The sequence below is a fragment of the Sorex araneus genome, chromosome 1, assembly GCF_027595985.1.
Source record: "Sorex araneus isolate mSorAra2 chromosome 1, mSorAra2.pri, whole genome shotgun sequence".
In the NCBI taxonomy this organism is placed as follows: domain Eukaryota; kingdom Metazoa; phylum Chordata; class Mammalia; order Eulipotyphla; family Soricidae; genus Sorex; species Sorex araneus.
In genome coordinates this window covers 84,091,226-84,104,484 of record NC_073302.1, presented here as the reverse complement: position 1 = coordinate 84,104,484, position 13,259 = coordinate 84,091,226, and the positions used below count along the sequence as shown (strand labels likewise).

General features: G+C 41.1%; 1 non-coding gene across 1 annotated transcript; it reads right to left on the bottom strand.

Annotated features, from left to right (window-relative positions):
* Window positions 1-4,154: 4,154 nt before the first annotated feature.
* On the bottom strand, window positions 4,155-4,287 carry LOC129401523 (small nucleolar RNA SNORA66). The gene has a single exon (XR_008628405.1). It is a non-coding gene; the product is annotated as a small nucleolar RNA SNORA66 (small nucleolar RNA).
* Between the last annotated feature and the right edge of the window lie 8,972 nt (window positions 4,288-13,259).

The window sequence follows — 13,259 nt, the reverse complement described above, 5'->3', positions numbered from 1 at the left end:
GAAAAAGAAGTTTGCTATTTTTTTCAACTCCTATTCTTGAAAGTGCTGAATCCAACTGCTGTTATTTACACAAGAAATGTCAATGATTGTGTCAGGTCGTGGTAGGCTAGACATTGCATCACACAGAGGGGAACTGTTTGTAATTTACTTAGAAGGTCTTATTCCATAAGGAAGAAGAAAAATTCTAAGGGGAAAAAAGGAGCAATCAACAAAGAGAAAATGCTCTTCTGATCACAGGCTTTTGTGTGTCCAAAGCCTGGCTCCTCTGGGGAATGAGGATTCTCAATAGGCGTAATGCAATTGGATGAACTCTCTCCTGCTTTAAATCATAAAAATAAGAACCCCCCAACACCCTCCCCCCCACACAAACACACACATTCACGCATACAAACCACAAAGTTACATTTCAGAGTGAAAGAAAAAATTCCAAAATCAACACCTCACCTGGGATTGGAATTTGATTGATTTTATTTGAAGTATGGGTGGGTTTTTGACCACTAAATATTTGCTTAATTATCCCAGCAATGAAGAGTGATGCTCTCATTAGCAGGGGTTAGAAGCCCATCTGTGTTCTCTGTTGGTTTTTTTGTATAGGATTGTAAACCTGCAAATTACATGTACAGTTAGGGAGTTGGGAAATTGTAATTGCGGCTCTGATATTCATTATCTCTGAACTTGGGTAAAGCAATTTTTTACCTGGGCCTTGGCCTATTTGTGCATAAATTGTAGTTAATGGTACTCTGCTGCAGTTCACAATTTCAATATTTTATGTTAAGCAAAAAACCCTTGCTTTGTATAATATTCATTGGCAAAAACGTGTGTTCTCCCTGATTCTAAGCTGGGGTTATAATATAGCGCCTGAAGTGACTGCCACACAATTCAGAAGCAAGGGGAATTTTGAGCTTCCAAATTTGCAGACTCAGAAATCACAAACCTGTGACATACCCAGTCCTGCTGAAAATCACAAGTGTATGCTTCTCCAGATGGAAGTGAAACCCAATGAGCTGAACTTCGTGAGTGTTGAGAAAAATGAGCAAAGTCATTTGATTGATACTCTCAGCAGGAGCAAATCCAGATTTTGTAAGGCCTGGAGCTTTTATGGTTCTGTCTGGGGAGGGAGGTACTCTCTGGGCAAAGGAATACTTAGTAAATATATCTTCAGAAGAAAAAAGTCACAACACATAAATTCCTTAAATAGAAAATATCAGAAAGGTCCCCAAATGTGCAAAAAATAATGACACTTATAATAATGCACCTTCAGAATATTTTGCTTATATTTTCTGTCTGCTCCTTTGGCTGGCTCTTCATACCACAATTTTGCAGAGCATTTTCAGTGGCAGACTTACCATGAAGTGAATAAAGCTCCAGCATCAGGGATCCTCATTCCCATTGGTCCTTTGCAAGGCCCTTTACCAATTTAGCACTTTTCTCAATTTCCATAATGAGAGGAAAAAATATGGTGTTTTTATAACTGCATATTGCATTATCAAGTAGTGTTTTTGAGAGGAGATTAGACCAAATTTTCTACTAGAAGCTGATAACTGAACACATTTTTTTTATGCTAGCTTCTGATTCTAAACATTTCAAACTATTTTTCTCCCTTTCAGTGCTGGGTTCTACAAGGCACGTTCATGGTGCCAGGTAATTCCTTCTCCACATCTTCACATCACACCACTAGACCAGCTACTACAATGGACCATAGGAGCATTCCTAGAAGCCATTCCCGTAGCAGGATCTCTCTCTCAAGTTTATTTCTAAATAAACATTCACTCTGTACTTCTAGAAGTGACTGTGCACTACCTAAATGTATCACAATAAACTCAAACTACAGTTTAGTTTCTTAGCTAGATCCCTGATCCACATGGTCATTCCAACACATTCCAATGCAAGAAATGAGCACTGGAAAGGAAGCTGAAACACAGAGAGATTAGGATCTTTAAAAATATGTTTGAAATGGTTACTTTTGGAAATTTTATACAGATGACATTGCAGGTAGGTAGCCTTGAAGTTTAAACAGCATTTATTGAAGGTTTATCTGCACAGATTTGAGTTCTGATGGCTCCACAAATGTCCAAGTGTTTGGTGAGGCTTCAGGAAAAATAAATGGCATGTATTGCATATTCTGAACTTCCGAAATAGCATTTTTGGCATCTCTGACCCCTTTGAACCTGGAGATGTAAATTCCAGATTTGGATTTCAGAGAACATGAATTATTCTCTCAGCTTATGGTTTACTCATTTACCTATCAAGCCAACGAAAATATTTATTGTACCCAATCATCATTATGAACTGATGCTAAGGGGGCTGGAGTGATAGTACAGTGGGTAGGGCTTTTGCCTTGCACACGGCCAACTCAGGTTCGATTCCCAGCATCCCATATGGTCCTCTGAGCACTGCCAGGAGTTATTCCTGAGTGCAAAGTCAGGAGTTACCCCTGGGAATCACCGAGTGTGACCCAAAAAGAGAAAAATAATAACTGATGCTGTGGTAAAAATAATAATAATGAAAAAAACCCCACAATTTCTATTTCAAAATAGATCTAAACTCCAATGGAGAAGACAAAATACCATAAATCAGAGAGCAAAGTAGACTCTGTGGCAAGAGCCAAGGAAGTAGATGTTTAAGTTTGGGTCCAAATGGTCAAACTGTAAACTTTTTCATCAAAATATTTTATAACTTTTGATCCTCTCTGATTCTTAGTCTCCCCACCAATAGCAAAATAGGCAATACCAGGCTAATATAAAGATTAAAGGAGATAAATTTATACCAAAAAAAATCACCTAAATATAAGGTTTCCTGGAAATAATACTCCCTAGACTCAAAGCAATCTCATTATTTGGTATATCTGTTTCTGTTCTGAACAAATAATTAACAAGATGAATAAAATTTTCAAAATGAAAAGTGATGCAAAGGCTTCCCAGGGAGCATTTGATCTCGCCCAAACCTTGAAAGATGTTTTGCACATAGTTAAGAAATACCAGGAATCAATCTGACAAGAACTTCTCAATGTCAAGTGGAAGAAGGCCAAGGCAAACCAACATCCACAAAAGAGAGAAGAGGCTTGTGAAATGACAAGCGCATGGGCAAGGCTGGCTCCAGGCTAACAGAACCTGGGTTCCACATAACTTCTGGACACAGTGTCCTTCTCCACTTCTCTGTTTTGCTTTTCTTCATGTTCCTCCCAGGCCATAACACATTGGTCACCCTCAGTTCTGGGTTTAACCTGGGCCCACATCTTTATCCTCCGTGAGAAGACTTAGACCTGGATCATGCTGAAAGCAGTGGTTGACAGAGTGGCATACACATGGGAGGCACTGCACCCAGTCTGGGTTTCGAGGACTGGGAATGGGGAAAGGTTAGATCTCTTCAACACACAGCAGCTAAGTAGGAGACAAGGGACTGTTGTGGAATTCTCCAACAAGGAATATTCAGAGGGGAAAAAAGAAGTACAAAAGCACCAATGATTTCTGAGGACCCACTGCTCCCGTGTGTGAGAGGCTACAGAGAGGATGGCCCTGTGATTCTGGCTTCCAGGAGGCCCTGTCTGCAAAACAAACAATGGGAATCCAAGGTAGGAAGCGAGTAAAGCCCTGCAAAGGTCAATAAATGTCATTCACTCGAAGAAGGAAGAGATCTCTTGGAATTATGGACACTTTTTTATCAGAAAAGACACTGAATTGAATTTTGAAGGAGTTTGTAGGAAAAATGGTGCTCATAAATCATCTGAAAATGGAAATGTCTCAAAATCAGTCCCAGCAACAGCTCTGGAACTGTGGAATTACTTAGAGTTCTGGTATGTAGCAATTTCCCATTATTTTTTAAATCATTCTGAAGGTCCGAGTTCAGAGTGGAGAGAGTTTAAGGTGCTCACCTGGTGCACACCTTGCACACATATAGTCCCATCAGCACCACCAGGAGTGGTCCCTGAGAAGTCAGGAGGAAGTCTGAGCACTGCGTGGGTGTGGTTCAAAACCCAGAACAAAACAGAACACACAGAGAGAGAGAGAGATAGATAAAGAGAGAGAGAGAGAGAGAGAGAGAGAGAGAGAGAGAGACTATACAGGATGTGTTTTGTTTTGTTTTGTTTTGTTTTTGACTGTGACAAGTTTTGCAGTCTGGGCTAGAAATCTCGACTCTATTTTCTATTTTTTTCACCCTGTTCTAGGTTAAAATAAACAACCTCAGTACAGGCTGAAGTGAATCCGTTTCTCTCATTGCCCTTCCTTTAGCACACCTGGGTCCCCTCACTCTTGCAATATCATGCAGAGTTAGTGATCAAGTTTGTGCTCAGATCTAAATTTTAACTAATTAAATCTTCTTGCAAATGTTTCTTAATTTGTCTATCTTTCTAGACCTTTTACTGTATTGATGTAAACATAAAATGAACCATTTAAAAGTATACAGTTAAGGACCAGCAAAATTGTACAGCAAGTAGGACGTTTGCCTTGAACCTGGCTGACCCAGATTGAATCCCTGGCACACCACAGAGTCCCCTGAGTACTGCCAGGAGTAATTTCTGAGCATAGTTAAGTAGTATTTACATAATCATAATATTGTTCAATCTCATCTCTAACCAGTTCTGAACTTTCAATCTTCCTTAAAAGAAAATCCAGGCTCTCATAAACACATTTCTTCTTCCTCACCGCATCCTCCAGTACTCCATGCTGGCAGCACTGATATGGATTTCACCTCTTTTGACCATCTCATATAAACTGAATCAGGGAAAGGAATGATAATACAGTGGGTAGGGCGTTTGCCTTGCACATGGCTGACATAGGTTTGATCCCCAACATCCCACATGGTCCCCCAAACACTGCCAAGAATAATTCCTGAGAATGGAACCAAGATTAATCCCTGAGAATACTGGGTGTGACCAAAAAAACCAAAAATATAAACATTAAAATAAAAATAAGCATATTATAGATGATTTTTAGTAAGTGCTTTTATTTTTCAGTTAAAAGTTTTCCAGATTAACTGAATTTGTTTTGCTGTTTCCCATATCCCACGGCATGAGGAATGAATAGATAGATAGATAGATAGATAGATAGATAGATAGATAGATAGACATATATATACACACACATACACATATATATTCATATATAGATAGAGCATATATATACATATAGATTTATATAGAGAATACATATATATAATGAGAGAGAAAGAGAGAGAGAGTCTCTCTAAATTTCATTGGCTAGTAAGTCTCCTGTAATGGGTCTTTACATTTAAGGTCTATACATTCACCCAATGTCCAAGTTCCAAAGTAGTTAGGATGTTCCTGGGGTCATGTCCAAAGAACTCCCCTGAGGTCAGAGAAGAGTTCAGAGCCCAAAATGCCTACTACCTCGCTGGTCACAAGTTTGAATACCTGGTGTTCCACATATGCCTGATGTGTGTAAGCACCACGAAGGTGGAGCCCCGCACCATGGGCATTGAAATCAAAAAATATGCAAACAAGGTAGCAAAAGAGTTGCAGACAGAAAAGTACAAATCTCAGGGAGCCCCACAGTCAAGTATGCCAACACCGCAATCTGGCGTATGGCCTCCAGAAAACACCACAGCCAGAAATATAAGGGAGATACAGCCAGGGATGTGTGCAACCCCATCACCACTACAACAGGACTAACAATGAAGGGAAGGGGAGAGAAAAAATTAATACTTGGGGCCAGGAACTATTATAATAGGGAATATGCCTAGCAAGTACCTGACCCAGTTTGATTCCTGGCACCACATAGTCTCCCAAGCATCACTAGATGCAGCTCTGGAGGTTCCCCAGTACCCCGATACTCCAAAGCCCAAGCAGCATTGCACTCTCTGGCCCTGTGCTAAACACAGCGCTCATTTGGCTGATAATTGCAGATGGGGCCTCTAGATGGAAGTTGCCCATCTAAGATTTTACTATATATATATATATACATATATATAATAAAATTTTAGTTCAATTAAATTTTTTTCAAGAAGTCTTCTGGTCTCTCCAGTGGTCATGGGCAAGACAGATTATCTCCTGCTTTTTAGAAGAACTTACATTTTACTTTAAAGTAAAAGACTTACTTTAGAACTAGTATCCAAAAAATAATCACAGGTACAGCTGAAGATAGTAAAAACAAGGGCTCAGTCCAGATTTAGAAAGTGCAGAGGGGAAGGTATTTGTCTTCCATGCAGCTTACGTGGGTTCCATTCATGGTACCACATATGGTTCCCAAAGCATAGGCAGGAGTACCCCTGAGCACAAAACCAGGAGCAAGCTCTGAATTACCACACGGCATGGCCCAAACCCATGCCCCCACCTAAAAAGTATGAAGAAAAAGGCGCTTTTGGGATAAAACTTCTATGTTCCAAGATAGAAAGCAAGTCTAATCAGAAAGGTTGTAGAGACCTTAGAGGGGGTTGGGGTTGGGGTTGGGGTTGGTGTTAACAGCAACTCATACATATCTAGGGGGCATCCATGAAATGCATATGTATGAGGGAGAACAAAAAGATGCAGAGCAGGGAGCATACCGTGAACAGAAATAATACTCAGCCATTTGCACGAAAGCACCAGGGACACCATCAGAGGGACTGTGTTTATCCACATGGGTAAGAGGATTCCCAAAGCACAGACTGTCCTCTGAGCAGTTCCCCTGGTCCAGAGGCTGCAGTTCTTACCAACACAAAGGTATTTGCATGGTTCTTTGTTGATGCAATCATACAAGAGTGTAATTGTGCAGCCACTCTTAGGAAGAGATGGTCCCATTGTCCAAACAATCGATTTTTAGCCAATTTTTTTTGGCTTTCTTAACCCTGTGAATATCTCACAGCTTTGATGAGAAGGAGAGAGAGCATGAAAATTCACAAAGTCTTGATCATTGACAAGCACACCCATTTTCATTGACCAAATGAAGTCGAAGAGGCTTTTAACTTTTGAGACAGAAAGTATGTGTTTGGCAGCCACCTTGGCAACTTGAGAGGTCGCTCACATGCACACCTAATGGTGAGACCACCACCATGGGCCCCAGCGTCTAGGTTGTGCATGGCTGGGTTCTCCATGTGAGTGTTAGTGCAGGTTGTATGTACTGCTTGGTGTGATTTGACAGGTTGTTGGGGCGGGGGGTGTTTAGGAATGTTAAAAAAAAAAACAAAACCTTTTCCATATACATAAATGGCGATTGATTCTTCACTTTATGCCTTTTTGGCTCATGAAAGATTTCATAAGAACATTGTTCTTTCAGACACTGGGAAATATTTGTATTCATTATTGTATTCATTAGTAAGTCTGTTACAGCACACTTGATACTTGTAAACTTCAAAACACACTTTTGGGGCCCATTATCCCTCTTCAAGAAGAACCAATGAAATTCCAAAAAGTAGGGCCAATACAGAGTAGCTTCTCAGTCTTCAATCCTCCTCTCATTTCTTACTATTTTTCATAGATTTTCAAATTTAGAAAGGTTCTTATCAAACATACAGTTTAAAAAATAATAAAATTGAAGCTCTAGGAGTTTTTAAAAATCACCTGAGATCTTGGGCTACATAGTACAGTGGGTAGGGCATTTTCCTTGTGCAATCCCAGATTTGCTTGGTCCCTGATAACATATAGATTCTTTTGGGAGTGATCCCTGAACACTGCCCACTGTGGAAAAAAAAAACAACAGAAAATGCCAAGGTCACAGTATAAAGTATCAGAGCCCAGAATGGCTCACCCAAATCAAGATGACCTTAAAATATTTATTGAGAGATAGAACAAGAGAATAGACAGTGAGAATAGACCCAAACAATGACAAGAGTCTTGGCATTGGAATATAAAGTCAGAGGGGACAAGAATACAAGACTGAAGATGACATGAACTATGGTGGAGGGTCGGGGGCGCTTTGGTATTGATGGGGGTGATAATTTTGTATATTGATACCATAAATCTTAACACTATGTGTAAATTAACCTATAGTTGATTTTATAAATTAAAAATAAAAGCTCAAGTAAACTTGAGTTAAATTTAGTGCTCTCTGATGTGGTGCTAAATTCTCTCAAGTAACAAGAACGCAACCTAAGAAGCAGCAGTTCTAAAGAGAATAGCTCAGTGATGGAGAAATTGATTGGAATCGTTTGACTATTTTGTTCTTGAATGAAATGACAGGAATGTGACTGATGTATCAGAGGGAAGACAATGTCAGAATGGAAGAGCAACCTTGACCTTCAATGTAGGCATCCAAATGAAAGGGCAGTGCTTTCTGACATATGTCTGGAGCTTGTAAATCGAACTTATTTGAATTGAATAGGGGTTTTGTCAATATAGCATATAGCATCATTTTATAGGAGTAGTCATCTCTGTCCCACCATCTTCCTTCCTTCAGTTTGTTCCCAAGGGCAGGGAGAGTGAGTGGCCATAATTGGAAGGACAGAGGCCCAGGGTGAGGGTGTTTAGGATCTAAAGGCAGTGAAGATGTATTATTCTAGTGCCTCCAAGCTACTGTTTCTCTCCCCCAGAATATCACTTGTAAATAGGAGCTCAGCTCTTAGTAGGTAGAAATGCAAGTCTATAAATTCCATGTTGGAGATTTTTTTTTTTGGTAACATAAAGTTAATGATGCTTAAGATATGCACAATATGTACCCCTGCGGAACACTGAATTATCTTGATGTCTGAACTTCTGGGGATGGCCTATAAAGAAAATAATTTAGAAGTGAGAAGAAATAGCTGGGATTGTAAAATGCAATTAGGGAGGGGAAACCCCAGCCGCATTCACAGCAGAGTCAAGAGGGAAGCCAAACAAGACAGTGGTGTACTCATCTGTATTTCTAAATCTCATCTTGAAAAGATTTACTTCCTGGATTTTTGTCTGTAAGATGCAGGAGTACTTCCTTCAGACCATTTTTTCCTTTTTAACATGGGGAAAGGTGCTTTGGAAAACAAGCCCAAAGTCCAGACTGCTTCCTCCCCCCCGCAGAGCCACCACACTAAAACCATCTCCACCCAAAACAAACAAATACAACAAAACAAAACCTTCTAACTAGTATTTAGGCTTTCAAAAGCAGCTTGGCTGTGAGCCTCGCCAGGATAATCTCTTGCTCCCTCCTTCAGCCACATATAATACAGCCTTTATTCAGCAAATAGCAAAGTCGTTTCTTTGAAAGTCAAAGGTCACTTTTTGCTGTATTAATAGCTGCTCTGGGAGGGTCAATGTTGTGCTATCCTACATTTTTTCCAGGGCCTGGAGATGCAATTTCCTACAATCTGCAGGCAATTTCCCACCAATTTTCTTGGGGAGCTAATAGGCTGTGACAGGAGATGGAGCTAGCAAGCAGCAGGTGGCTTCAGAAAAGACAAATTGCATCTCTGCCACCTAACTGGGCAATCTAGATCGACAGAGTTTATAGCTTTGTAGTGTTATTGGGCCCCATGCTAACAGCAAATCATTCACGCTGCTTGCTGAATTTCATATTCCCTTCCTTCTGCATTTGTTATTGCCACATATCACTTCTTAGCACTTTCCCTGGAAATTGCCATGAAAGCTGATCACACGTGTATTAGTGACTTTAAGTGTCTTCTAAATTGCTTACTAGATGTCATTAGCATTCTATTTTTTTTTTGCAGAATTAAAGCTAAGCTGATCCATATTATTATTATTATTAGTGTGTGTGTGTGCGTTTGTGTGTGTGTGTATGTGTGTGTGTGTGTGTGTGTGTGTGTCTGTATCTGTGACTGTATCTGTGTGCCACTATCTGGCAGTGCTAAGGGACCCAATTCAGAGCTGGGATTTGAACCAGTGTCAGAGCTGCATCTTCTTGCCAGGCTAGCACCTTAACCTTCATCCCATCTCTCCTTTGTAAACTGGTGACTTTTAAGGAGAAGCAAACAGTAGTTGGAAAAGCCAGTCCAAATGGAATGAAAATCTGAAGGCCTTTGGCAGGACAGAGACTATGTCTTCTCCTATGAGCTGGTCTCTCCTGCACCTTGTACTCTCCAGCACACTTCAGAAAGTAAAGAAATCTGCAAAATATGCTCACAGCTCTGATTTTTTGCTTTGCTTAGACTGTCTTGAAAAAATTAGCAATTTAGTACAACAGTGGAATTGCTTCCATAGGATGAAATAGAAACCCCTTTATTTTTATAGGAATCTCTTTTGGTAGTATGGAAATATTCCATGTTAGCCCTAAGTGACTTAGAAAGGAGAAGTGGTTGGGGGTGTCAAACTACAGAAACAACCAGTCCTGTGTAAATCCAAGCATTTTTTAAGTTTAACTTATAAAAGTTACACTCTGTACCAAGCAGGCACAAAACAAATAAGAAGGTACTTGCTGCTGAGAATTTCACAGTCTAGTGGAGAGATGGGCGCTGGGCATCTCCCAGATAAATTGCAAAGCATTATGACCTAGCCTTTTAAATGCTACTTTTGAAAAAACGGGATGACTCTACAAGCCAACTCACATGAGAAACAGGACAGCTTAGATAGAGTTAAATACAGCCGGTAAACAAGCTGCAGAGATTCAGTCAGCTTGATTTCCTGACGGGCTTCTGATTTGCAAGAATCAATGTGGAAGTAATGACCAACATTCTCTGTCATTGTCATCCCTGTGTCTGAGACTGTCACTTAAATAAAATTGCATAGCAGAAGTGTTTGAGGCAACATGATCTAGTGATAGCATCTGTGTATCTGTATTACTATTATGGGACCATGAGATCAAGTAACCCCACACACTTGTAGGAGGTCACGGTGATCTGGGGTGTCTGGGTGGACTTCAGAAGCATGCTCAGCAGAGTGCAGGCCAGAGAGAGAAGATGCATAACCTAGCCTTGCCTTTTAGATTTTGTTTGGGGTTTTTGGAGGGGTGTGTGTGGCCACATCTGGCAGTGCTTGGGGCTTACTCCTGGCTCTGCACTCAGACGTCACTCCTGGTAGGTCTCAGGGGACAACAAGTGGTTCGAGAAAATTGAACCTTGGTTGGCTGTATGCAAGGCAAGTGTTCTACCCATTGTACTATCTCCCCAGCACCTCATAGCTGGGGATATAACACAGGGAGACTTGTTGGTGCCTCATTCTTATATTTCCAGGAACTTAGGAAAGCCTCTGGATGGCTTTTGTTTCTTTGGGTTTTTTTGATGAGGTGTTCTTGTTGTTTTTGAAGTTTTGTTTTATTTCATTTTCAAAGACTCTGGGAGGGGCCTGAAAGATAGTAGGAGTTTGCTATTTTCAGAGCATACAGCCAGCCAACCCTACTTAGATTTAATCCAGCAGTCAGGAGTAATTCTGAGCACAGAGCCAGAAGTAACCCCTGAGTATCTCTGGGTTTGGCCCCAAACCAAAAGACTCCAGGAAAGTGCATCACCTGATCTTTACAAATAAGTAGAATTTGAAGAAAAACATTTATCTGGCCTAGTCACTGGAAGAATTTTGTAATCTTTATTGTATTTGCCAGCATATCCATAAAAAGTAGCATTATGATACTTTTTTTAAAAGTCAGCTCATTATCATACCAGGGGCCCATAGAGGTTAACCAGAAAGATGACATTATAGAGAGAAAAGGAAGTTTTGGTGCAGAACCTTTTAAATTACTGTATTTGTAAGGTAGTTTTAAACAGATTGTTCTGACTTGCTGCTTTTGAGGACAGGCAAAGAGGGTCACCACGCTATAGCTACTGAAAGGGTTTCGTGGAAATCCCTGCTCTGTCTGACCTCTTGTCCTTGCCAGTGAGATCTGAAATGCCACCATTCTTATCTGTTTCTATTCTAAAGGTTTACTTATGACACCATGAGCCTTAAAACTATAGAATGTTTCTGGGGGCCATGAAGATCACACCAAGGGCCAGAGTCTGTGTTTCGCATTCCAGAGGTCCAGGTTCAAGCCCGAGCTCTGTATGGTCACCTGAGCACCAGGCATGACTCTTTATCCCAGGCCTGGGAGTAGCCCCTGAACAGTGTCAGGTCTAGCAGATGCCCACCCCATCAAAGACAAATTTTCTTAGGGGCCAGGGAAATATCTTAAAGAACTAGAGCACACGCCTTGCATGTTGGAGGCCTGGTTTGGACCCCTACAGCACTACCAGAAACCCCCCAAGGGTGACCCCAAAGCCAAACAAATAAATTAAATCAGCATGTTTCTAATCTCAAGGTGTCCACAGTAAGGTCTACAGTAATCCTCTTTAAACATTGGTGGACTGAATTGAATAGAATGAAGAGTCACTTAATTAAAAGGCAAATACTCCCTGGCATAAAATAATCACTATTCATGGACCCCTAACAGAGGCGATTCCAATTAAACAGGTCTGGCAAAGGACTGCTGGCATCTGCATATTCTGTTCTCCTGTAGAGCTAAATTTAAAAACACCAGAATAGGGATGGAGTGAGAGGAATAGAATGAAACCAAATGCTTTCCCTTATCATCCATAATTAAACCAAGGATAGCCAAGGCACACTGTGGGCAAGCTTAGGCATGGACCCTCAATTCATTTAAGAAATTTTTTTATTTTATAAAGTCCACAATATTTGATTACATTTAATATTTAAACACCAATCCCACCACCATTACACCTTCCCGTCACCATGTTCCAGGTGTTTCCATCCCAAACCCCAATCCCTGCCCCAAAGCAGAACTGAAATAATTTAATATTTCCCTCTAAGGCTGGTGGCCTCCTACTTTGAATTCCATCAAATGTGGTGCGGCACTCTTGGACTACAGGTAGGATATTTCCTATAAAGTGTCACTTGTGGGGAAAGTTTCACTTGTGGGTGAGGCTCAGCCCGAACATGAGGAGAGAAACCGTGAACATGGTGATGGTTGGGTTCTGAAGGTTTTCTGCTGCCAGGGCTGGGTCCCTTGGGACGAGGAGGGCTCTCACCCCCCTCCCTACGGGCACCCGAGTGAAACAGACTGGCGCAGGGCCTGGCGGCATGGCTATGGCGAGCGTCATGTTGCTCCCTTCTGGGAGAGAAGGACATGTGATCTGGATGATGGCCTATGACTGCTGAGTCGCCAGAGATGGGGGAAGGGGGGGACATGGGCAGAGGACCACCATTCCCGGATAGCCCTCAATTTAAAACCTATTTGAAATCTCAACAGTGCAGGAAACTATGTCAAGTGACCAAAATCAGAAGTATTTGTTTCTTAATCTGTTCTGCCCCCCACCTTGCCCAGAATACTGTTGATAACTGAGGTTCCAAACTTCTCCAGATCTCAAACTGCCACAGGGATTCAGCCCAAGCATGACATATCATATTCTGTCTCCCTTTCATATAGTCCTTCCGTTTTTCTTGTCCTTGCTTTACCCTGTGTACAGTCTCAAAC